The 27,107-nt window shown below is 48.3% G+C and overlaps 1 long non-coding RNA gene across 6 annotated transcripts in view; it reads left to right on the top strand.

Annotated features, from left to right (window-relative positions):
• The window catches only part of LOC106980358 (uncharacterized), a 94,717-nt gene that overhangs the window by 39,718 nt on the left and 27,892 nt on the right, over positions 1 to 27,107 (top strand). For 4 of the 6 annotated variants that reach the window (XR_008299100.1, XR_001431062.3, XR_008299102.1 and 1 more), the window contains exons 2-5: positions 53 to 157; positions 315 to 395; positions 6,331 to 6,572; positions 10,000 to 10,093. This is a non-coding gene — a long non-coding RNA (uncharacterized LOC106980358). Of the gene's footprint in view, positions 1 to 52; positions 158 to 314; positions 396 to 2,225; positions 2,261 to 6,330; positions 6,573 to 9,999; positions 10,094 to 27,107 lie in introns of all 6 variants that reach the window. The other 2 variants (XR_008299099.1, XR_008299101.1) reach the window with 2 other exon arrangements.

The following is a 27,107-nucleotide window of genomic DNA, read 5'->3' as shown; positions in this document are numbered from 1 at the left end:
TTAAACTTCACCTGCTTGCATCCAGCCTATTATATATTTTTTTCTTTTGTAGCCCATTAAGGACTTTTCCAGCCCCAATTTTGCCACGCAACGGTTTCTGCAATGCCTGGAAACAAGGAACGTGTGCTTTGAGAGTCTCCCTTTAAGGCAGTAACAGGTAGGAATGAACAGAGATAAGGGTAGGCCTTACAACACTTCACCAGTGACTGCCTTCCAATCAGTTTCCCCTACTGTTTGTGTGGGGTTGACTAACCAGCCGTGAATCTGCATATCTAAACTCTCATCTTGCCCCCTCCCTCCATTTTGTCTACAAGGCTAACAACAGAGACTTAAGAAATGCTTCCTAGCAATCAAAATGCATTATGTCTAAAAGTGTCCCATCAGAGGGAAACCAGGTGAGTTGAGCATATGCCTTTTCTTGCTGAATTCCCACTAATTCTTAATCGTCATCATTTCTTTGTTCCCTGACTGCTTATAAACCAGGAGAATACGATTACTCACAAAAGAAAGTTCTAGGAAGGGAGACAACAGGTTTACACAGGTCAGGGATGGCAGGATTCCACTGTAGCAGGAGCCCCAGCTTCCCCCACGGGCAGCAGGAGGAGGTGCAGGAAGGAACTAGCACAGGAAGCTGCATTCGGGAAGGTGGTTCCTTCCCGAGCAATCGGAAGGAGCTGTTCTCACCACAGGACGTTTTCCAGGAGAAAACTCTTTAAAAGCTGAAACTGGAAAACATAGCCAAAACAGAATGACATGGGACATTTCATCTGACCTTAGGAGCTAGGCCCTGGGAGAGAGTGGTCCATCCAGTACTACGAGGGCTGAAGCATGCAGTCCTGTCCTAGAGGCAGGTTATACCCAAGACATATAACCCAATAATGGTTCTTCTGGGAGCTAAGATAGGAGAGGGAACATGAAAAGCAGCTGGAACTATGGGGCATCATCAGAGCCCTTATACTTGCAGTCATTGAAAGGTCTGGCTTTTTAATACAGATGTGCCCCCCCTTCAAGTCCTGGTTAATAGCCACCTAGACACCATGCCTCCAAATCTCACAGGAGGACAGCCACCTGAGGTGGTATTTGCCATTAGTGATATAGGTTGGGTTTTCCAAATCATGCCACCTGGTGGTCATTACGAGAATCACAGGACCGGTGGTCCGCATATGCATTGGTAAGGGGGTGCATCACATAAATCACTCAATTTGCAAGAAAGCACGCCAATTTGACTTAGTGTTTGTAAAGCCACAGTAGCTATTAACAATTCCAGGTGGTGAGAAAAACACTTTGGGGGGGGGGACAACAACAAAATAGGTCAGTGGACAGAAATGTAAGAGGAGTATTTGTATGCTGGGGATGGGTGGAGGGGGTTGTCCACACAAGATAGAAGACAAAAGGGAGAAGGACAAGAAGGAAATGAAAATGGACCAACTCAATGAGATTGGAGGGATTCCTGATCTGTGGCTTAGACCCTGGCTAATTGTATCACTCATAGGTGTCTCCCTCACTTTACCCCTTAATTTAACTCAACTGGCTCGTATTGAACGCAGAAATAAGTGCTTCGCTAGAGGTGAGCAGTCCCGAGCAATCGGGAGGAACTGTTCTCACCTCTTCATGAAGCTGCCCGGACGGTTTGGCTCCTGAATTCGGTGGCCTGCATGGGGTCTTGAAGAGATGTTTTCCTACCTCATGCATTCTTTTTTTTTTTTTTTTTTTAATTATTAGTTGTGGTAAAATACACATAAGTTTACTACCTTCACCATTTTTACATGTACAGCTCAGTAGCATGAGGTACATTCACATTGTGGTGCAAATATACCACCATCCATCCCCAAAACTCTCCTCATCGTCCCAAACTCAAACTCAGTAGCTGTTAAATACCAACACCCCTGTCCTCCCTTCTTCCATCCCCTGGAAACTACCAGTGTGATTCCCCTATGAATGTGGCTGTGTCAGGGACCTCACGTAAGTGGAATCGTGCAGGGTGTGCCTTTTTGTGACCAATTGACTTCACGTAGCATAATGTCTTCAAGGTTCATCCTTATTGTCGCCTATGTCCTCCCTTTGTAAGACTGAATAATACTCCCTCATATGTATATATGCCGTTTTGCTTACCCCTTCATCCCCTCGTGGGCCTTTGGGTTGTTTCCACACTGTGTCTGTTGTGAGTGATGCTGCCGTGAACACGGCTGAGCAAACATCTGAGTCCCCGCTTTCGCTTCTTTTAGGGAGGCGCCCAGAAGTGAAAGTGCTGGATCATATGGTAATTGTATCTTTAATTTGGGGGGGGAACCACCCATACTGTTTCCATAGCAACCTCACGCATTCTTGTGAGGAAATGCCACCCCTACTTAAGCCAGACACAAAGTCCCCCAGGGAATGAGAACTGGAGCCTTCTGGAGATGGAACACCATCTCTGGGTGGAAAAGAAGGGCTTGTATTTTTCGAGTTTCACCTCTTGCTTCTCTGTCTCCTAACTCCCACCCTGAACATGAATGGCATCTGTATATTGAAGCCAAATTTCAAACCCACCAAGGCTGGGGCAGAGAAGAGCCCGGATTCCCTTGGTGGGATTGGAGGAGGGCAGAGGCCCAGATAGTAAGTTGGGGTGCACAGCCCTCTGTCCACGTAATAAACACATCGTGTGACCCTGGGGGGATTTGGCAGCTGTATTGAGGACTCATCAGATACCCAAGGAGAATCAGGTTTACACATTGAAGAAAAGTCCCCTTCAACCACTATCTCCTTCCACCCTCGCCGCCCCTACTTTGCTTGGAGAGAGACCAGCTCCTCTTGGAGCAAAGAGTAATTTAACTGATTCCTGCCATTACTTGATGCCATCTGCAGGGGGCAGCCTGGCACAGAGGAAAGTGAGGCTTTGGACTCCCAGAGACCTGGGTTTAAATCCTTCCTCCACTGCCTACTGTTCATGTGACTTTGGACATGTTCCTCAATTTCTTTGAGACTCATCTCAGAGTCCTTAAGACCAATGATGATCATGTTGACCTTTTCCCTGCTGTAAAGATGACATGACATGGAAGGCGTACAGTTCCAAGCCCAGCACCCAGAACCTAGAAATTCCATGGATATCCCTGCCTTCCTTCCTCTCCTGTCCTTCCTCAGTTGTTGACTTTGATCATGTTCTGCCAGAGTCCTCCTCTCTCCAGGCTTCCGTGGCCAGTCTTCAGAGGCCGTTTCTCACCAACAGTGGCTCCATTTTTTATTATTCTCGGATGGCCTCTTAGTCCCCGATTAGCTCGGACACATCTCTCTGGGGCCTCCCCATCCACCGGGTGACAGGGGCGGGGCGTGAAACCACCCCCACTGGAGCTAACCCCAAAGCCAGGCGGTACTCTCTGCTCTGCCGTCTCCTGTGGCTGCAGATTGTGCGAGGAGAGGGCGGCCGGCCCAGGTGAACACAGCCTGCCCAGGCCCAGTTTCATTTGGCTTTTGTTAGATTGGGTTACAAGCTTAACGTTACTTAACTGAAGAGGACTTTGGGGTGTGTGTGCGTGTGTGTGTGTGTGCGTGTTTGCATGTGTGTGTGTGTGTGTGTGTGTTAATAGCAATTTGTGATAGATGCCTTTGGCGCCCACACATTCAATAACACCCACACTCACAAAAAAGAAGGGGGGAGGGGAGCCGTTTTATGGGAGATAACATAACTGCTTGCAATTTGGCTATTCATTGTATCTTTGGCATTTTATGTACTGCATTAGCGGAGGCAATTTCATGCATATGGATATAATGCATTAAGTGGAGGCATTTAAATATAGTGAAACTAATTTTATGATGATTAGTTGAAGGAAAACATTGCATTCGTATCATCTATATAGAAGCCAATTTGCATGAAAATGCCCAAAGTTGCTATGCCAACATTTTCTGTGCTGCTGGTCGGGGTCGTCTCCGAGTCAAGACTTTGTATTAAAAATCGGTCTCCAGTGCCCGTGTCTTTTAATTCATTGCAAGCTGTAGGCCATTTGCTCACAAAGCGCTCGCAGTAAAACAAATGAATAGCTAAAATACTCATTTGCATGATTCCCATTTGAAAACGATTCCCCTGAAATTAAAAAAGCGTGTTACTCGGTTGTGAAGATGGATGGGCCAGTGAGGCGGGCAATTAATATTTTCGGCGTTCTCTTTAAAGCCCTCCCAAGACTGAGAACAGCACATGCCAGACAAATTGGGCCCCACAACAGTTTCAGGGCCTCGGCGGCAGCAGCTTGCTTCCACTGTCTCCCCTTTATTGTCTCACTTACATTATGCAGTAATTAAAACTATTTACCATTCCTACTTATCCGCCATCTGCTACCACGGAAGGTTCCTCTTCTTTAGAAAGCCTTCTTAAAGAACCGCGGAGAGAGGGGAAGGCTTGGCACTGGCTGTGGAAAGTGGTTCCAGCGGTCTTCCCCCCTCCCCCTGCCACGTCCACCTGTCCCTCCGTGAAAGGAAAGACGCAGTGATGGAGGAGGTCATGGGTGTGATACCGGTGCCTGAGCGAGCGGGTTGTGTCAGAAGGGGAGGAGGTGTTAGGGTACAGCTTCCTTCATCTTTGGGGGAGAGTCTTGGTTTAGATCTGGGGTGATCCATAGGTGTAGGGGAAGCCTTGGCCTGCATCGTTAGGGCCTGGCAGCTTTGACCATGCAGTTGGGCTCTGGGGCAAAGCCACCAACTACAGTTGTCCAGGTTGTTCACTGCACAAGTGTGCCCAGCCCAGGGCGCTATAAAAGCTGAGGTCCATCCTGGGATCCCTGCGCCAATCTGAGGTCCTGTGGGGCTGTGTCTGCCCTAAGACGGCTCCTTCTTCAAGTTCACACAAAGGCGCTCTGTGACCTAGCTGTGGCCTTGTCTGAGAGAAGCCATTTTGAAAGCAACCAAGTCGCTGCCTCTTTTCTGTGGCAACTGCCACCCTCAGATTGGTTCAACCATGGGGCCTGGCCTTGCACAGGCTTGACATTTGTTTGCAGAGGCGGAGCTGGGATGTCCAAAGAGCAGCCTCCTCCACAAGCATTTTCATTTCCTCCTGGGCCCAGCTCCCTAAGCAGGGAGAAAGCAAATGCCTCGGGATATGAGGACGGATTCTCACCAGGACACCTGGCGGCCCAGAGCCTGCTCCGGGAGGACAGGGACTGCGTGGGGAGTGCTTTCCTCTCCTTTCCCGAGCGCGCCCCAGTGCTGGGCACACAGCACGTTTTCCAGAGTACTTGTTGAATGAAGTCCAGGGTGAAGCTTTTGGTTCTGACGTCACTACCCTGGGGTGAAGCCTCTTCTGAGACTTCACCCAGCAGACTTAAGACTCACACCTCACCTTCCCATCTCAGGGGTCCTTTTCTGGAACTTAGCCAAAGGGTTCGCACTTGCCTAGAACTGAGCTTCCTGGCTGTGACTCTTCCGGCCCCCTTCCTCACTAGAGGCATCGAGGCCATGAACTCCACATCTGGCCTAGGACCGAGCACCCCTTCCATCTTCTCATCTCCGGGAACCTCACCTCTGCCTCTCTACACTCCCAGCCCCAGAGACCGCTGTCTCCGCCTCTGCTAACTTATGTGGCTGCGACACCTTCATCTCCAGGTGGCTCTGGAGCCTCCTGGCACTGGTAGGTCAGAGAGGATGCCTGAACATTCAAAATGAAGTCATAATGCTTTCCTGAAGATGTTGGTTGCAGGTGCACCCAGGAAGGGTGAATTTCAAACAAGGGCTTTGTCCAACAATGGTGTGGATGTTAATGGCCTTGGAGGTGGTGAGTCCCACATCATTGTCCCTAAAGGTGTGATGGCATCTGGGAGTCACACATCAGAATCTCCACCCCCAACCCAGAGGCCCCTCCCAGGCACTGGGAGCTCTCCTGTTTCTAGGCTAACTAGAAACTCATTCTCGCTAATAGGACACAGAAGGAATGGGACTGGACGGTGCAGGTTATATAATTAAAGCAAATACACACATGTGTGGGGGAAAAGACAAGATTTAACCCAGGGACCATTCTTTCTAAGGCTCGGCCACAGTCAGGAAGGGAGCAAGGAGTGCCTTCTGGGGCCTCTCAAATGCTGTCACATCAGCGGATGCTTATACCACCAGCAGGAACTGCCTGCCCAAACCTTAGCCCCCATCTCCCTGGGCCCCTGCAGACTGGCCAGCGTGCCAGACACAGCCAGTGTGCTGGAAAGGGCCCTGACCTTGGCCATAGCCGTGGGTTGGAATCTCCCTCTGCCACTGATTGTCTGACCCCAGGGCAACCCTCAAAACTCTCTGCTAGTCTCAGTTTTCTCATCCCCTAAATGGGGTTTCGTGCATGCCTGTCTTGAGACACTAGTTAATGCTTGCATCATATTTCAGTGCCCGGTCCATATCCCCAGAGCAAGACTGTGCTGTCCTGGAGTAGATGCAAGAAGGAAGCATCTCGTACACCGAGTGCGGCAGGTGCAAGTGTTTGAGGCTGTCGGTTGCTCTTCCTGACACCTGCAGAGTCCATCGCTGCAATTCAGAGCCAGGTGCTTGAAAAACCGGGCCGGGCCTTGCTGAGGACGGGCCGCGTGTTTACGCCCAGAGCACCCACTCTGTGCCAAGCCCTGTGTCACGTGAGTAACCTCCCTCCGATTCTTTTTTTTTTTTTCCCAGTTTATTTTTGAGAGAGAGAGAATGAGTCGGGGAGGGGCAGAGAGGGAGGGAGACGCAGATCTGAAGCAGGCTCCAGACTCCGAGCTGTCAGCACACAGCCTGACTCAGAGCTCGAGCCCATGAACTGTGAGATCATGACCCGAGCCCAAGTCGGACCTAAGTGACTGAGCCACCCGGGCGCCCCCTCCCTCCAATTCTTGTGGTCCTCATTCAACTGATGGAAAAATTAGGTTGAGTCCCAGAGCCCAGTGCACTTCCTAACTTGCTGTGTAACATCGGGCAAGTCACTTGCTCTCTCTGAACCTCCCTCTCCTGATTTCCACCTCACATCTGCTGCAGTCTCCCTCCCCGCCATGCCTTTCAAATTCTCTGCTGGCTGCTAAGCTGCATCTCCCGGTAAATCATTGTAATTATCATTGTGAAGCTTTGTTGTTAAGACATGAGTGAGAGAGAGAAGCATTCCTAGTCACCAAAGAAGACATTAGTAAAAGTAACCCCCAAAGCGGGAATATGGAAGGGAGGGGGGAGAAAAGGGCAGAAAATGCAAAGTTAACCCCTCCGAAACCGCCTTGGAGGGATTGGCTGGAGGAAAAGAAGGGGGGAAAGCCTAATACCCACTTAGGAACCACCACTAAAGATCAACACTGGACCAAAATAGAATCCCACGTAGGAAATGATCTTGCTTCACAGCCCTGGGGAAAAAAAAAAAATTTAACCTAGAGAAGCCATTTAAAGCAGAAAAAATATTTGTATGTAAAAGGAAATATTTTAGGTAGGAGTTGAATACCAAATGATTTTGGGTCTCTGTGGGGAGTAATGAGGCATAGCAAACACACAATTCTATATGCATGTAATATTATCATCGCACGCCTCGGAAAGCTTTTAAATCACAGAAATGCAGTTAGGGACCATTGTACAAAATAAACATCCCACTTGGTGTCTTGCCTGCCCTAAGTTCCTTGATCTAGAGCAGCACTGCCAGATTTTTACAGCCCCATAAATTAACGTGGTGCTGATTTGATTGAGCTAAATTAATAAGACTTGTGCTTTGTTGCAAAATAACTATTACAGTATGTTTTGGGGACGCACTGCCGATAAGGAAATTGCCGCCTTTAACAATCCCACTGAAGTTTCATGGAGGATTTCAAAACCGATTTTAATTAAAACAAAAGCCGATGTGTGGCAATAATGTGGGTGTTAAGGAGAGAAAATGCAAAATGTCTTTTTAAATCCATTTTAATATGTCTTAAGGACTGGATGATCGATGTGGTGAGAGCCAGCGGCTGACATCGTGCTGGGATGCTGCCTGTGTTCCCTGCTTCCGCGACACTGGCACTTTGGGCCCGCCCTCGGGCCTCTGCGCTGGCTCATGACTTCCGGGGGAGGGGTCATCTCCTGAGTCGGGGCTCCAGGGGACCAGCAGAGAGGGCTGGTCCAGGAGCCTCAAAACTGGAGCCACTAGGGGCCTCGGGGTTGGAGGAGGCAGGAATCAGGGCCCGCAGTGCCTCTGGTGCTGGGCAGGAGTGTGCGTTTGGTTGGTCAGCCGGCCAGAGCCACATTCAGTCTCAACTTCTACTCCTCTGTTCCGTTAGCTGTGAAATGGGAATAATGCTAGAATTCACCTCACAGAGCTGCTGTGAGGCTGGTGCCTGGTGCACCGATGCCTGAAAAGGTAACTTGTTGACCGAGGAAACCCCAGCAACATAGATGCTAGTTTCCTTTTTACTTGTTTTAAATCCGAGATGGTTAGCCCTTACCCAAGGTCCGGCTGTACACAAACGACACACAAAGACCAGGCAGTGATGTTTTGAGGCCCTGTGATGTCCTGGGTGCTGTTCTGAGCAACTTGTTCGCATGTGCTGTCCCCCGTGAGGCTCAGAGGTGAAGGGAGGTGTCTGTATCACACAGTGTCATCAGTGGTGAAGCTGGGATTTGAACTAGGCCCGAGTCACCCCAGCACCCTGCTCTGAACCACCAGTGGCCTTCAAACTTCTTTGAAAAATAATGCATTTTCCCATATGACCCAGTGTATACAAACACACACCCTTATAACTAAAGTAGAAGTTTCACAAACGTAATGTTTTTACATTACGGATGATGCATATAATGTTTTTATTATTCCATTTCTTTCGTAAAAGAAACTGTTCATGACTCACTTAATGCTTTTGCAATCTGTACTTGAGACTCAACCTTTGGTTTGGAAAATGCCACATGCACTTGTCACTATGTGGGAGGCTTTCTGTGTGTACTCATTCGACCAGCCCACCTGCCCAGGAGGTGGGTAGTGGTGTGTCCATTCTAGAAATGAGGAGCTGAGGCTCAGGAGGGAGGAGTGGCTTGGCCGCAGCTCTGACCTTGCACCTTGTGATGGTTGTGTCTCGACCATTGCTACACCATATGCTCCTTTGGGGAATTACCACATCTGCCTGGTTCTTTCCCAGTGTCTGTCCAGTGCCTGGCATGGAGCAGCCCCCCACCCGGGGCACTGTTGAGTGAATGAATGAGTGGTGCGGCCAAGCACCAGTTCCCATGCTGGGCTTCCATAGTCCACCAGGCTCCATGCCAGAATTCTCTCTGGCTTCTCTCCGTACCCATCCTCCCTCCTTGGGGACAGGCCCTCCTTGTGTCTCCCAAAGGCAGGGCCAGCTTGGTCTGGCAGGCCTCTACCAGGTCACAGGTTATAGCTGACAGGACTAGAAAGACTTTCAGTGGGAGGGGAAGGGCTCTCTCGGGGACTCCAGTAGGGATACCCTGCAGGTGACCGCCAGGGGAGCCCAGAAGGAGGAAGTTGGAACCATTCAGAAGAGGCAGAGGGGAGAGTTCACGGGAGCCGTGGAACTGAACTGATTCTCATCAGTAGGAGTCTGTGCGGAGGTGGAATCAGGTCCACATCCTGGTAGGGAGGCCGAAGTGTCCTCATTGGTTAATGAGGAGACATTTACAAGGCAGAACCAGCAGCCTTCTCCGGAAGTTTGCCTTAAACACAGACGGAACTTGGTCTGCCTGTCAACTCTGCTGGCCCAGAGACTTGAGACCGAGCTGTGGGATCTTAACCATCCCAATGAGGGGGTCCTAAGGATCCTGATAGCGCTCGGGTCTGGTGGGAGGCCCAGCAAGAGGCTGGAGTGGGAGAGGGGTGCAGACGCAAGCTCCTAGGCATCCTGAGTACCTAGTGAAGGGCTAAGAGCTGTGGGGAGACCCTGGGAAGGAAGAAGGTGAGAAGAATGGACTGGAAGGGGGCAAGGCCCCTTAGGAGGCTCTCCAGTCTCCACGCCCAAAGCTCCTTCCCCATCGGGAAATGTCCATCTCCCCTTGCCAGGGACACCAGTCCCCTGGCTATTTCTTCCTTGGGTTTTATACTGAAGTGGCTGCTCTGTTCTGTTGTAGAAGATTCCATGTGCTCCAGCAGCAACAAAGAGGAGACCCTAGCGGATGGATGAGCCAGCACTTTGAAGAGCTGGGTCCCGATGCCAACAATAAGGTAAGGTCACCTCATCCATGCCCTGGCCAAACTATGGCTGCCTCCTTCTGCAGGACACAAGAAAACCTCCTCTCTAAATCATACCTGTACCATTTGGGCTGTGTGGCCCACAGTTGCTCCCTCCTACTCACCACATAGCAGAACGATGAATCTCACCACTTTGGAGCCACCATCCCTGCATCTAAACCCCAGGTTGGCTTCTTCCTAGCTGGGTGATCTTGGGCAAGTTATTTCAGTGCTCTCAGCCTTAGTCTACCCTCTGTAAAATGGGATACGAATTCTACTTATCTTATAGGGCTGTTATGAAGATTAAATGAACCCATTCAGATGAAGTGAGGGCATCTAGTAAGCACCGGCAGGAGGTAGAATTATCATTTTTATTATCTTCTTCCTCGTACATGCACTGAGCAGGGTCTTAGCAAGGTCTGTACTGGGGGTGGGGGTGGGAGCCTGGGATAAAGAGCTGCATAAGACAAGGGCCTGCGTTTAAGGAGCTGAGTGCCCAGGGAGACAGATGGGGAAAAGCTGAAGAAATGCTGCTCTGGGACCACGACTTCAGACTCCAAATTTAGTGCTTCCCCTAAGAAGCCACAAAACAAAGATCCTGTCTCCTGCTTGCTGCTGGCACCCATTCCCCTCCCAGAACACCGGAACAGAAGGAACCCCACACATGTCAACTGGGCTTTTCTCTCTTTATAGCTGGGGAGACTGAGGTCTGGCCGGGAAGGGGCTGGCTCAAGCCTTGCAGGGATGAAGTCAGACCCCACTGGGACCCAGCTCTCTCTGCTCTCAGACTGGGGCTCCCCCTACTTCTCATAGGAACCCCCCAACTACATGCCCCCTCTTTTTGTTGCAGGAGGGGTTGAGAGGCAGAGAGAATAGAAGCCTTCTGGACGAGGCCCACTCATTCTCCCCAGGAGCTCTTAGACCTGGCATTCACTGGATTTTTCCTTTTTGTTCCCTCATTTCATCTTTTTTTAAAAACAAAGTGTAGTTAACATACAGTGTTATGTTCGTTTCAGGTGTACAATATAGTGACTTAACACTTCCATACATCACCCAGTGCTCATCCTGATAAGTGTCCTCTTAATCCCCTTCACCTACTTCACCCACTGCCCCCTCCTCCCGTCCGGTAGCCTTCTGTCTGTTCTCCGTATTTGGGTCTGTTGTATTTTTGGTCTCTTGTTTTGTTTGTTTTGTTTCTTAAGTTCTACATTTGACTGAGATCATCTGCTGTTCATCTTTGTCTGGCTTATTTCACTTAGCATAATACACCCTAGCTCCATGCATGTCGTGGCATACACCCTAGCTCCATGCATGTCGTGGCAAATGGCAACATTTCATTCTTTTTTGATGGCTGAGTAGTATTCCAGTGTGTATATTCACCACATCTTCTTTATCCATTCATCAGTCAGTGGACACTTGGGTTGCTTCCATATCCTGGCTACTGTGGATAATGCTGCTTCAAAGACGGTGTGCATGTGCCTTTTGAACTTCATTTTACCTTTTTTTTTTTTAAATACTTTTTTTTTTCAACGTTTTTTATTTATTTTTGGGACAGAGAGAGACAGAGCATGAACGGGGGAGGGGCAGAGAGAGAGGGAGACACAGAATCGGAAGCGGGCTCCAGGCTCCGAGCCATCAGCCCAGAACCCGACGCGGGGCTCGAACTCACGGACCGCGAGATCGTGACCTGGCTGAGGTCGGACGCTTAACCGACTGCACCACCCAGGCGCCCCTGAACTTCATTTTACCTTTAAATCATCTTTTCTCTTCCTCTCATTTTAGGGTCTTACCATCTACCTCATTTTTTCTAATCCCACATTACTATTTGGACTCCCTTTACCAATTCTCCCATTTTTTGCACTTAAATAATTAATTTACTGTCACTTTGACGTTTAGAACTGGAGCCACTCTTCTGGTTGCTCCAAGCGAGTCCCTCTCACTTATACAGCTTTGTATCTCCCAGATTCTAATATCTTATTTTTTAAATCCCATTGGTTTTGTTATTCATAAACTCCCTATTTTCAACTCTTGAGTTCCTTTTAATATTTGTTTTTAAAAATTTCTATCATCTTACTCTCATTTTAATTTTGACCTTTTATAATTCTCTTATCCTACCTTTATTTTTAAAAACCATTTATTCATTTTTGAGAGAGAGAATGGGGGAGGGGCAGAGAGAGAGGGAAACAGAGGATCTGAACAGAGGAACAGAGCCATCTGTGCTGATAGTGCAGAGCCCGTTGCGGGGCTCGAACTCATGAACTGTGAGATCATGACCCGAGCCGAAGTCAGATGCACAATTGACTGACCCACCCAAGCGCCCCTCTTATCTTACTTTTTATTATTTCTCCATTCTTTATTTTCTCGTCCTCTTTGTAACCCTTTTTACCTGGGAGTGGCCATTTATGACAGACAGCAAGATGAATGGGTGCAAGGGAATCATAATGAAGAAGGGACCTGTGTATACCTGGGGGTGGGTGGATGTGTCAGCTTCCCACTGTTTTTGTGGTTGGCAATCTAACATGTCCATTTAAGGAAGGGGCATTGTATCCCTCAGTTAACTCAGTGTGGTCACAGGACTGGTTCTTTGGAATCAAGTTACCTTCTGGCCATTAGTGTCAATTGAGACTTACGACGAACCACAGGTCTTAAAACCCATAATCTTCACGGTGTCAAGGCCATGGATTTGGAACAGCCGTGCCAACAGCATGTTTCTTGTTGATGGCACCTCCTGATATCAATCAATTTTCCACTCCTTTCCCCCTCCCTGACCCCAGTCCCAGCTGCCATCATCTCTCACCCTGTCCACTTCAACAGCCTTTGGACTGTTCCATCTAAATTTGCACTGTCTCCAACTCCACACAGCAGCCACGACCTTTATCCTGGTGTGACATCTGACTGTGTCATCCTCTTGCTTAAAAGCCTCCAAGGACTGACAAAACAGTGGGAGGTTAGGAGAATCAGGATCATCCTTCCTGGAGAACACATACCAATTACTCAGGCGCATGAGCAGGGCTCACAGTTAGTGGGCTAGGAACCCCCACCGTCCTCAGCAGGACTTTTTGCCCAACAGCCACCATCCATCACTGCCACTACCCACTGGATTGGGCCATCCTGCTTCCTGCTTTCGTTTCTCAAATTGAGAAAACATGCTAATCTAGTGTTGTGGAGAAAGCATAGAACACCCTCTGTTTCTAGCAATATGACAGTTTGGGTCATTTAGACTAACGCTCAGGGTAGAAACAACTATAAATGCTGAATACAATGAAAGATATCTTCTTACAAGCATTAAAGAGCTGACAAGAGAGTAAAAAGCTACAAGGCCAAAACCTCATTGACAGCAGGGGCTCTGAGAATGCTGCAGCTACTTGTGCCTTAGGGCATTTGCCCAACCAGCAAACTTGAGCTTCAGTTTTGACATTGCCAAGGGTTCAGGGGAGAGAATATAAAACCCATCAACAAAGATGGGGAGTCTAATAGGATGTTCTCCCTCATAAAGGTGGAACTCCAAAGGGAAACCCTCAGTGTATGTGTGAACCAAAAGAAAAATTGCCCAATCTCTCCCACACCCAGGGACTGTGAGAAAAATTGCCTTGGTTCTGAGCAGAATAGAGAGTAAAAAGAGTCACCCATGAAAAATGGATTTGTAGCCCAAATCTATATCACCTGAATAGTCAAAATAACTGTAGCCATGAACCTATGTAGTCTTGGACTGGCAAGACTTTAAGGTACCTGGAAGAAGTAAACAGATCTTTTCATCCCAGTTTCCAAATAATTACCAAAGACAATTTCCCAAGGAAAATGAACAACTCAGACAAAAAATAACCAAGTACCGAAGGAAGCAAGGCACCGGGAATGAGAACCCGAAGAAACAGCAGAAGCAGATCTGCAAGATTTCAGATATTGGACTTATCAGATATAAAATATAAAACAACTATTTAAAAGGAGTAAAAAGATAAGGATGATAATATCTGCAGGGAACAGGAAAATGTTAAAACAAACAAAAAAAACAGATAGAGACTTAACAGATTGTAAAAAGAAGGAAATATCACATTTAGAAATGAAAAACATAATAATTGAACACTCTATGAATCTGTATAATAGTAGATTAGACATAGCTGAAGAGAGAATCCATGAACTGGATGAATGCAGCAAAGAGAAAAAGGAGATGGAGACTATCAAAGAGAAGTTAAGAAATATGGGAGATAAAATGATAAGACCTAATATACGTCAAATCAGAGTTCCAGAAGGAGAAGCTTAAGAGAATGAGATGGAGGCAATCGTTTAGGAAATAATGGCTAAGAATTTCCAGACCTGAAAAAAGATTTTAATCCATCATTTTGAGACACTTAATGAGACCCATGAAGGTTAAATAAATAAAATTCACATGTAGATTCCTCAGAGTGGAGCTTGGGAACACCAAGAACAAAGGGAAGATTTTTAAAGCTTCCGGAGAAGGAGGAAAACAGGTTATAATCTACTCAAAAGAAAAATGTAGATTAGCAGCTGACTTTCAGCAGCAGCTGTGGGAGCCAGAAGATAGTAGAATATTTTAGCATATTGTCGATTAAAAGTAACCACCAGTTTAGAATTCTGTAGTGAGTAAAAATGTCTTTCAAGAATAAAATAAAATTAAGGCTATTCATATAAAAAATAAGAAGAAAAAAATTTGCCATTCGCAGAGCCTTCACCAAAGGCAATGCCAAAGGTTATACGAAAGGGAGAAGGAAAGTTATTCCAGAATGAGGAACAAAGTGTATAGACAGATGAAGAGCATAGAAGCTGGAAAGTATATAGGTAGACAAAATAAATACTAACTGCTTTAAGCTGTAACAATAGTGTTACTTGAGATTTTAAAAAAGATAAAATTTAAAATATGAAAACACCAACATCTAGGTCAAGGATTGAATGGATTTTAAAGTATTTTCACATCCTTGTACAGTCCTGGAGGATGCACTGGTTAATGTAGTGCACTGGTAATGTAATGCACTGGTAAATGATAGTTTTTGAGTACAGGTTGTTGTAATTTCCGGGTGAACTTTTAAAAGAATAAAAACAGAGAACACACCCATGGAACTAATTGGAGGGGCAATTCTGAATGGTCCAAAAATATTCCATTAATACAAAAATACAAGAAAGGAGAGTAAAAGGAACACAGTAAGGTGGAGCAAATAGAAAGCACAAAATAATGTAGGAAAACATCTAGAGTACAAAGATCCATCCAAATGGATGGAAGAAAACCCCTCATGCAAATATTGAAAAAAAGCTGATAGAGCTGTATCCATATCAAACAGCATAGTGTCTAAGGCAAAAAGAATCATTAAAGATAAGAAGGCTTTTGTACAACAAAAAGGACAAAATGCAGTTACATGCAAAAACATGGGTGAAACTCACACGTAGTGATGAGTGAAAGAAGCAAGACACCAAAGCATCATTACAGTACGATTGCACTGACATTAAGTTCAAAAAAACAAAAGCAGGAGAAACAACTAAACTGCATTGTTTAGTGACCCCACAATTGGTAGTAAAATTATTTTTATTTATTTATTTATTTATTTATTTATTTATTTATTATTATTATTTTTTTCAATGTTTATTTATTTTTGGGACAGAGAGAGACAGAGCATGAACGGGGGAGGGGCAGAGAGAGAGGGAGACACAGAATCGGAAACAGGCTCCAGGCTCTGAGCCATCAGCCCAGAGCCCGACGCGGGGCTCGAACTCACGGACCGTGAGATCGTGACCTGGCTGAAGTCAGACGCTTAACCGACTGCGCCACCCAGGCGCCCCTGGTAGTAAAATTATAAAGAAAGGCAAGAAAATAAAAATCACCAAAGTCAGAATAGTGATTACATCTTGGGAGGAAAGCAGTTGTGATCCCAAGGGGGGGCCACACAGGAGTTCTGGGGTGCCAATGAAGTTCTAAGTCTAGTGGTCAGGGTGGTGACTGCTCAGGGGCTCATTTCATAATTATGCTTTACACTATATATATAAAGTTAATGTATTTTTGCACAATTTATTTAACAACTGGAAAAAAATTGGACACTCTTGAGTTCTAGATCCTTTTCCAACATGTGGTGTCCATAAATTCTTTGATATTCCTCCTTTCAAGAGATGGAACCTAATTCTCCTCCCCTTGAATGTGGACTGGACTTGGTAGCTTGTTTTCTACAAATAGAATAATGTGGAAGTGATGATGGGTGATTTCAGAGACCAGGCCATAAAAGGTGCTGTAAATTCTTCATTGTTTTCTCTTTGATTGCTTGCTCTGGGGGAAGCCATGTTGTGAGAGCATCACGTGATGAGGAACTTAGACTGTTAGCCAACAGCTCAGTAAAAGAGCTTCCTGGGCAGCAGATCCTCCTGCCCTAGTCAATGCTTGGATGACAAGCTGCTCCCACCAACATCCTGACTGTGACCTCACAAGAGACCCTGGGCCACAACCACCCAGATAGGCTGCGCCCAAACTTGTGTCACACAGAGACTATGAGTCAATAAATGTTTGTTTTTTTTTAAGTTGCTGAGTTTGGGGATGATTTGTTACACACAAGAGATAACGAATTACACATCGCTAATTTGCTGTTGACCATGGCTGCATTTCCTCTCTGGAAACGTCTTCCTCTGTTTTCTCGACTGTGCAGCAGAGAAGCTGGGCTGCGTTGTGAATGGCAAATACGTATCGCCTAGCCAAAGAAATGCCAATCAGTTAAGGATTCTGAGACTGTCCCTAACATCAGTGCAGCAAGTGACTGGAGGGCAGCTTATTTACCATGCATACCTTCCCCAGACTAAAGGATCACTAAATCCATGGAGGGGGTGGTTATCTCAATTCCACACCCACCCACTCCCCCCTTACCAGGTATAATTTTTTGGAAGCCCAAGCTCCTTACCACAGCAGTGACAAAAGCATCTGGTCTCCTTGTCCTCCAAGACCGCATGTCTGAAATCGTTCAACTAAGACGTATTGGCCAGAGCTCTGGTGAGGAACCCGGGTTCAAATTCGTCACTTAATATCTGTGTGACCTTCATCCACTTCATTTCTCAAAGCCTCAGCTTCCTCACCTGTAAGATGGAGATTTCTCTAAGGATGGAATGAAAGTCCGTGGCAACTGGTCAGTCGGTTCATCAGGAGTCCTTGTCTCCATCCACCATGAACCCATCCTTGAGCTCGGGGCATTTCGGGGGATATAGTGAAATATGCCAGTGTCTCTTCCCTCCGGGAACTTGCTGCCTATGTGAGGAGACAGTGGCCATGTGCCACTATCAGAGAACCTTTCAAGCTAGTACAAGTACAGCCTCATGGACTGGATGGGCAGTATATGCTCTAGTACTTTTCCAAGTGTGGTCCCCGGACTGGCAGCATCTGTCAGCATCACCTGGGAACTCATTAGACACTGAGACCTAGGGGACCACCGAGGAAACCCAGCATGCTAAGGGTGGCGCCCAGTGATCTGTGCTGTAACAAGCCGTCTCCAGGATTCTGAGCACACTCAAGTCTGAGGACCATTGCTCTATGGGAATTCGGGAGCCAGGGGGACCCGGAGAGGCCTGATGGAGGATCTGGAATTGGAACTATAAAGAAGGACTAGAATATGAATAGGCAAAAGAAAGGGTGAATGTGGTTTCAGGTAAGGGCAACAGCATGAGCAGGGGCAAGGAGACAGGACAGCTTGGCGTGTACTGGGTCCGGTGAGGGAACCAGCTGATGGAACAGAGTGCAAACGCTGAGAACAGTGGGAGCTAGGGTCAGAGAGGTAAGGGCCTCAAGTGCCAAGAAGGAGGTTGGCCTTGACAGAGCAGGCCAAGGGAGCCATTGCAGGTTTTTGAGCAGGAGAGTGGTGACAGCCTGGTACCTCTTCCAGACCCACAGGCTAGAGCCCCTCCCTAGGTCTCACTAGGCTCAGAAGGCAGATGAATACCTACATGCACCAGCATCCCCTGAAGCCAGGGATATCCTGCTATGAGGCGAGGAAACTGTAAGGGAGAAGGCAGGCCGGCAGCAGCCCCGCGGCCTCCCTCCCACAGAGGACCTCTGAGCCCCAGCCTCACATGGGCCTTGTGCAGGTATTGAATTATGAATGGAGATTGTCCAGAAATAATTGCAAACATTATTGCCCCCCCCCCCCACATGTGTGTCCTCTGCAGGGCTGCGGCAATAGATTTTGTTGCTTTAACTCTCCAGGGTAGTTGTAAATTAGAGCTCTCCCTTAACAGTGGGGCAGGGATCCTGAGGAGAGGGAATCCCTTTTGAAAGCCCTAAAAGGGACAGACCCCTCAACCATGTGCATGGGTTACCCTCAACTTTTCCTTTTGTTTGATCTATTCCACCCATCCCTATTAAATAACTAATTATTTAACATCTTTTAAAGCTTTGTTATATATTAGAACAGGCAGGACACAAATGAGTGCTTTTAATAATATAAAAGCCCATTAGCTTCATTTACTGTTAATGTTAAAATAAACATGAGGCAATTTAGATATACTATTCCAATTTCACGGAAACTTTGATGTTTTTCTTCTCTAGTCACATAATTAAGGGAAAAACTACTAATGATATTAAGTTTGTACAGTGTTAATGACAGAAACAGGCACAAGCTGAAATTGCAGCCATTAATATGAAAAAATAAAATATTTAACAGGGGAGATAGATGAGTGCAATTTTAATAAACCAAAATGAAGAAAATTAATTTTAGAAAGTTCCACAGTCTTTCACATGCTACCATTACACAAGCTGTCTAATCTATTATTTTTGTGGTCTGGATTATTTATCGACGGTCCGGAGGAATGCCCTGGTTTTTGCGTATTGTTTTGTGGATGATGAAGATTTTGCCTTTCTTTGTTTAATTCTTTCCCTTTACTGTACTGCCAGTCCCCAAACGGAAATGGCTTTATTTACAGTGTGTGCTTGGACAGAAGGACTTTACCAACAGCCTGTAGGTGAGACGGAAGGGGTGGTGTGATGTAACCTATGGAGAGATTCTAGTGTGACCACTGACTGCCAAAGCCTGAGTGGTTACAGTGGCTGAAATATTGGGTTTGACTCACGCGTGGTTACAGTGGCTGAGGTTTGACTCACGCGTACAGCTGGCTCCCGAAGAAGAACCCCCTGTGTCCAGTGGGTTCAGCCATTTCTCTAGCTTTAGCTTTCCTCTCTGGGTCTGGGCCTTGCCACTTATAGTGGGTTGAGTAGCATGTCCCCCGAACTCACTGGAAATAGGGTCTTGCTTGGTAGATGTAATTAAGGTAAGGATTGAGATGAGATTGTACTGGGTCAGGGTGGGCTCTAAATCGAATGAAGTGTCCTTATAGAGACAGAAAAGACACAGACACAGAGAGAAGGCCAGGACGAGTCAGAGGTAGAGGCTGGAATGATGTCGCCGTAAACCAATAAATGACTGGAGTGAGCAGAGCTGGAAGAGATAAGGAAGGGCTCTTTCCTATAGCCTTCAGAGGGAGTGTGGCCATGCTGACACCTGGATTTCAGACCTCTGGCCTCTAGAATACATTTCTGTTGTTTTAAGCCACCAAGTGTGTGGTTATGGGTTACAACAGCCCTAGGATACCAGTGCCGTGCTGGAGAATGACAGCATGGAAATGACCATCCCTGACCTGTCTCATGAAGGCCACGGAAGGTTTGGGAATGGGGGGAATGGCACAAGCTGCCCAGAAGGGAGTGGAATGTGGAAGCAGGAGCAGAAGGAAGGGAAGTCCAGGCTGCTAGGACACAGCCCTGTAGCCAATGTAGCATATGTGACAGAGCAGCGGCAACAGGAAGGCAGCAGGATGGACTGGCCCAGAGACACAGGGAGGAGTCCTGGGCCTTGGTGGTGGCTACTAGTCAGGTCGTTGAGCCTGTGACCCAAGTCCAGGGAGGTAAGGCATGGAGCCTGGCGCTCTACCTATGAGGTGCTGGGTGCTGGGGGAGCCAGTCCAAAGCCCGTTTGTCAGAACAGCAGCCTAAGAGCTGATGACCAGCAAGGACAGGTAATGGTGTTTATGGTATGTAAGACGGATAGACATCAGCCTCTCACCTTGCCTTCAGCGGGATCCAATGAGATAACTGTTCTTAATACCCCATTTCATAGATGAGAAAATGGAGGCTGGGAGAGCTGAAAACTGGCCTGAAATGGCATCATGAGTGAGGAACAGGGCTTCACCCCAGGAGTCCCCTCCCCCCCCACTAGCTGCAAGAGAGGCTTCCATTTGACTTCATTTATGTTTCCAGACGCGCAGCCCTGCACGAGACCTGTGGGGGACAGAGCCGAATATGACCAGGCGTGGCAGTACCGACGCTGGGTCAGTGACAGGAAAGCCCACAGGAACGGGTTATGGGTGGGGACATTTACTTCCTCTGATTCCAGGAGAGCTGAAGTGGGGGCAGCTTCATGGTTTTTTACTTCAGTGGCTTAGCATGTCTTCCAGAATTTAGGTGCCCTCCATCTGTACCAGTGATCAGGGGCAAAGCCGTCCTCCTGCACTGGGCCTTGGGCCTGGGTCGCTGCAACCAGACCTTTCTGCGTGGCCCGCCGCTCCGTCAAAGTCGGCCAAGAGGGGGCGCTGGAGGGCAACCGCGCGGCGGAGCAGGGGCTTCCCACTTCCTCCCGGAGGCTTCCAGCTCCTGCCTCGGGCCTTTCCTCCCGGCAGAGGCCAAGCCTCCAGCAGCCAGGCCCAGTGAGCTTGCTGTTTCTCCAACACGCGCAGATACAGCCTCACCGCACACTCCCTCAGAACCTGGACCAGGCCCCCAGCGCGCGTCCTCCGAGCTCGGAGACGTCAGCACCTGCCAGCAGCTTCCGCAGCTTTCGGCCCCCAGGTCAGCTCCGCGGCGCTCTCCTCTGGATCAGCGCGAATGATTCTGCTTCCTGCAGTTGCTACCTCCCTTTTTACCTTTCAAGTGACCTAGTTAACATTCTTTAAAAAAAAAAAATCTTTAATGTTTTTTATTTTTAAGACAGAGACAGAGCATGAGTGGGGATGGGGCAGAGAGAGAGGGAGACACAGAACCCAAAGCAGGCTCCAGGCTCTGAGCGGCAGGCAGCACAGAGCCCAACGCGGGGCTCCAACTCACAAACTGTGAGGTCATGACCTGAGCCGAAGTCAGACGCTCAGCCAACTGAGCCCCAGGCACCCCAAGTTAACATTCTTTATACCTAGTTAACAATTAGTAATGTCTGCTGTTAACACAGCCTGTATGGTGTCCGACTCCTGCCTGGACCCTGCCTGATACCCCTTCTTTCTGCCCTGATGTGCCCAGTGTGTTGGTGATGTCGCTCCTCTAGGCACAGGGTGGCTGCAGCAATACCAGTTGACAAATGTCAATGAGCAGGCCCAGAAGTGGAGAAGTACTTCTCTCTTCTCGTTCCCAACCGGAGCCGTTTTAGGAAAAGAAACATTCCTGCAGCCCCGCCCCCAATTTTCCTTCACATTCCTTTGGCCAGAATTAGGTCACAGGATCCCTTCCCAGAAGCAACACCTGACAAGGGGAATGGGATGTAGTGATTAGTGTAGACTGAACAGGCCCCATCTCCCTGGGGCTGAGGCTGCCCTCACTCCCAGGGCCAGGCAGAAGTGGACCAGCTGAACAAAAGCCGGGCTCTGCAAGCAAGGTGGGAAGAAGGGGAAAGGTCCTGAACTGAGGTCAGTGCCCCATCATCCATCCGGCCCTCCAGCTGGAGATGCCCGGGCTTTACAGATCCCCGTGTTAGGTGCTGACTCTGGAAAGGCACAGCAGGGCACTGTGGGGCCCCGAGGGGCAAGCAGGAGCTCTGGAGAAGATCAGGGGAGGCCATTGGGTGTGAACTGAGTGTGAAGGACGAGGTGACTTTACTAGGTAGCAGGTAAGGCTGGACTTCCCGGACAAAAGATGGCCTGAGCAAAGGTGCAGAGAGGTAGGGAGAATATGGCTCAACTAGAGACAAGGTGGTTGAGTGTTATTTGCGCACAGGAGGCACGGGGGAATGGCAAGTGACATGGCCTTCCAGGCCTGCAGGGATCGAGCAGGGAAGGCCTGGTAGGGTATATGGTAGCCTGGGGTTTGCGGCTACAGTGCCTGCTTCTGGAAGATCGGCCTGCAGGAGATGTCTGCCATGGGGGCAGAGAGCTGCAGCTGCCTTCTCTGGTCCTAATGGGCCGCTGATCCAGAGACGCCCTCCCTTCCTCCTTCCCGCCTCTCACCACACAGCCATTGCTTTTGTTAATATCACTGAACAGAAACCAAAGGAGTAAAAATTACAGGCCCAGCCCCAAGGAGCTCACAGCTTAGATTTAGTTTTCTCTTTTGGAAATTGAAATATAGTTGATATTTTTATCAACTCACATAAAATGTATCCTTGTAACCACTTTCAATTGTACGGATCAATGGCATGGTCACATTGTGCAACCATTACCGTCATCTGTCTTCAGAACTTTTTCATCTTCCCCATTACCACCATCTATTTTCAGAACTTTTGATCTTCCCAAACTGGACCTCTGTCCTCATTAAACACTAGGCCTCCATTCTCCCCTCTCCCAGCCCCTGATAACCAACATTATACCTTCTGTGTCTACGTATTTGATTATTCTAGGTACTTGATAGAAGTGGAATCTTAGAATATTTGTCCTTTTGTGTCTGGCTTATTCTGCTTAGCATAAATCTTCAGGGTCTATCCATGTTTAGCATGTGTCACAATGTCATTCCTTTTTAAGGCTGAACAATATTCCATTGTATGGATATGCCATATTTCGTTTATCCATCATCCAATGAGGGATATTTGGGTTGTTTCCACCTTATGGGTATTGTGAATGCTGCTACGAACATGGTGTTCTCAAATACCCATTTGAGACCCAGCTTTCACTTCTTTTGTGTATATACCAGAGGGGAAATTGTTGGATCAAATGGCAATTCTATGTTTAATTTGTTGGAAGGACTGCCATACTGTTTTCTACAGTGTCTTCACCACTTTATAGTCCCACCAGCCATGCGCCAGGGTTCCCTGTCTCTCCACCTCCTCATTTGTTTTCTGGGTTTTTGATAATAGCCATCCTGATGGGGTGAGGTGGTACAGTTTAGCTTTTGAGCCAAGGCAAACGCATGTGAAAAGTAATCAGTAGAATAATAACACAGTAGAAACATCAACAACCATGAGGAAGTGGGGAGGGGGGACCATGCAGATAGTGGATAAGAGGATTGTGTGAGGTGTGAAGGATGCCTCAGACCCAGGAGGATGTGACATTCCGGGAGAAGGTGACATCTCGAGGCAGGGACCTTAGGGGTGGGGGAGTTGGCTTTGGTTACTGCCTGGGGGGAGGGAGGCTGGGGGCTGGGCGAGCAGGGGCAGGTGTTGGGGGTCGTGGGCTAGTGGGGGAACGCCATGAATTCATGGGCGGGGCCTGTCCCAGCTGGATAATATTCCCCCAACTTGTACCCTCTCCACATGTCTTGCCATCCTTGGCCCCTCCCCACCCCACCTCTTTCTCTCTCTCTTGCAGTTGTATTTCCAGTGCCTGGTCCAGAGTCTGCACGCACCAGAACCTTAATGAGTATTTGTCAAAGGAAGGAAGAAGGGGTGGATGGAAGGGTGGTTGTTAGCCCACAGATAAGGAAAACTGAAAGACAGGCTAGACCTCGACCCATAGAATTGCAGCTGTGGCTGAGTTTTCCCGATGCTCACTGCCCCAAACCACCCCACTGCCCCCCTTTGCCACTCCATCCATGGGCCATGCCAGCTCCTCAAAAGAAACTCCCCATGCAGAGATGAAGGACATCATGATTTTCCCCATGCCCAAGCCTTACAGGAAATAATTACAGGAATTAATTAATTAACAGCAGGAAATAATTGAGTAAATTACTTTCGCTTGCATGTATGAAACTGCTTGTTTGGGGGGGGGACTGCTTGTATATGAGGGTGTGGGAGAGCTAGAGTGAGGCCCCCAGCAGCCCGTATGGTGGGCACAGAGTCATCTGTCTCCTCCTCTCTGCTGTTCATGAATCAAGTTCTTATCTGGAGAGAAGAACTTGACTGGTGTCACCAAGGCGTTTAAGCTGTAATGTATAACAAGGTGGCCACTGCATTGCTGACAGTCACTGATCCAGAAGCCAAAGGGAAATGCATTAACCAATTTAACTGTCTGGAAATCTAGCATAATGAACATCCCAAGGTGTCTTATTACTAGCTCACTGTTGCCTGCCTTGTTACCATTTAAATTTTTCTTAAATTTCTTGGGCCGGAAATGTTTCCATAAATGCAGGTCTGGGGAAAAGGACTCAGAGTCTTTCTGGCAGTGGAGGGCTCAAAGCCTCATAGATTTAAGCCATCTGGTGTTTTCCAAGACACCTTCACCTCTGCTACTGAAGTGTTCTTAGTAAACTGTGTCAGGGAGGCAGGGCTAGGATGATTCCAAGATGTGGCAACATGGGTGAAGAAAGAGGCCATGAGGGGTATGGGGGCAGAGTTGATGAGTCCAAAGACTGGCCTCTCTTTTCAGGCTGTTGCTGCCTTGCAATGTGACCCAGAGTGAGTCCCTTTACCTCCTTTGGGTCTCGGTTTCTATAGAGGACTGTCTCAGTGCCCGCAAGAGCATCCCCCAAAAGTACCGTGTCCCTGCGTGTCACTGTTCCCCCCACACCAAAAGTTCTCTACCTTGACACTATTGGTATTTGGGGCTAGAAAATCCTTTGTGTGGATGCTGTCCTTGGCCTCCAGATGCCAGCAGCCCTCTCTTACCCCATCCCCCCCAACACCACAGACGTGACAACCAAAAATGTCTCCACACATGGCCCAATGTTCCTGGGGGCAAAGTCACCACCTAGAGATCTGTGCATAGCTGTGGGCTCTGGGTAGAGCCACTCATTCATTTCTCAGACATTGTGAAGCCCCTCTCTTGTGCCAGGTCTTGGGGATGCAATGCTGCCTCTCTTTGTGGAGTTCACGGAGTCTCAGGGGAGGCAGGCCATCGGAGCATTGACAGTGTGAGAGCATGGGGTGCTCCAGGAGCTGAGGACAGTGGCCTGGAGGAGAATGATCCGAGCTGAGCCCTGGAGAGAGATACCTGCATGATGGGCTCCCATGCTAAAGCCTACCATGATGCCCAGCATGAGATCAGCTCCTTTGGTTTGAGGCACTCGAAGCCCCACTTAGAAGACAAGAGTGTGTTCTGGGAGGTATGGGCAATAGATGTTTGTCAGCCATTAACATCTTGGCCTGGGTGGAATGACCCCTGCCACTTGCTGGCATCCTTCCAGGCCTAGCTGAATGGCTGCCTGATCCATGAATTTCCCTGGAGGGTTTAGCTAAAAGCAGTCCCTTCCTTCTCACCTCCTAGAGCCCAGAGGGAATGTGACTTGTAAGTTAGAAGTAGAGAGTGGGAAGTGAGACCTTCAGCATCCGTAGTGCTTCGAAGGGGCAGGGCAGGTAGGGCAGTGTGTTGGGGGCTGAATTTGAGGCAGCCGGGCAATGGAAGTCTGGCTGTGGGGATCCGGAGCCTGGAGTCTGATGAAGAGGAAAGAGGAGAGAAAGGTATCTAGCCTAAGCCCCATCTTCACGACAGTGTTGTCTTTTGCTGATCCTGAGGGTACTCACAGACTTAGAGGGCACACTTGATGCAATTGTCATTCAAAGTGTGGCCTGTGGACCAGAGGCATCAGTGTCATCTGAGAACTGGTTAGAAATGCAGAGTTGTGGCCCCAATTCTGGACCTATTTAATCAGAATCTGCATGTTAATAAGATCCTAGAGGACTCGTGTGTCATTTATGCGTCCCTCCCTGTGCTAGACATTGGAGAGGAAACAGAGTGGGCAGGCGCCTCTCCCCATGGTATTTCCTGCTGGCCAGGAGACAAGAGCCCCACAGCCTCCTCCCCTCGTACCCCATTATCTGAAGGATGAAGTCTAATCTCCTTTGCCTATTGCCGAAAGCTCTTGGCAATCAAAACCACACATCCCTTTCCAGACCCGTCCTCCAGAATTCCCCTCCAGGTACCCTGGGCCCTTGCCAAGCTAAACAACGAGCAGTTTCTTAGCACACGCCCTGCCTTCCAGACTCCACAGCATTGTCCAAGTGGCCCCGTGGCTGTAAAGCACTCTCCTGAGTCTAAATCTTGCAGTGCTCACGCAAGGGTCGCCTCCTCCTAGAAGTCCATCTTGTACTGCCAAAGTGAGCTCTATCTCCTGTGACCCCTCCCCACCCACTGCTGGCCCTTCTCTCTCCCCTGCCCTTACCCGTATCTTTAGCCTAGATCCATGACAAGACTGAATCTGCCTGAGGGCAGGAGCCAAGTGCAATCATGCACTCAACGCAGTGCCAGAGGAGAGCTCTGTGAGGGTCTCTTCACTGACTGACTGATTGGCTGACCGTGGACAGAGGCAGGGGGTATCAGACCCAAAGGGAGGCGTAGGAAAGCAGAGAATGGAAACGGACACTTGCAGAGCGTTAACTATGTGATAGACACGGCATGGTATCCAGCTCCATCCTCGGAGTAACCTTTCGGGCCTCTGTTGGAGCCTTGTCTGCAGATAAGCGATGTAGGTTCAGAGATGTTAAGTCACTTATTCAACAGCGCAGAGACAGTGAGTTGCTAAGCTGGGATTCAGATATCTGTCCGCTGACTCCGAAGTCCATGTTTGTTCACGACGCCATGAATCGGTCTCAGAAGACCCACAGTTCTGGTTGTGCTGTAGCAACCAATGGGAAGGCAAGATTTAGAGAGCTGAAGATCAGTTTGAGGTCACTTGGTCTAGCTACTCGTTTTTACTGGTGGTAAATTGAGGCCGAAGGAGCAATGACTTGCTCAAGGATGTGGCAGAGCCGGGAACATACCATGGGTGACATCAAGGCCGTGTCCCTTTCCTCTGTGCCAGACTCAGAGGAGTGAGTGGTCAGGGCTGGGGTGGTCAGGAAGCCATTCTAGAAGGGCAGAGCCGTATCTGGGTAGGGAGAGGAAGGAAGTTTTACTGGCCATCCACTGCACATTGGACAGTAAACTTTTGCCATCTCATTTAATGCTTGCAACAGCCCTTTGGTCATCCCATTTTCCA

Source organism: Acinonyx jubatus, chromosome B3 (genome assembly GCF_027475565.1).
Source record: "Acinonyx jubatus isolate Ajub_Pintada_27869175 chromosome B3, VMU_Ajub_asm_v1.0, whole genome shotgun sequence".
NCBI classification, from domain to species: Eukaryota; Metazoa; Chordata; class Mammalia; order Carnivora; family Felidae; genus Acinonyx; species Acinonyx jubatus.
Note: the sequence above shows the minus strand (reverse complement) of the source record. Positions and strands in the feature narration are given on the sequence as shown.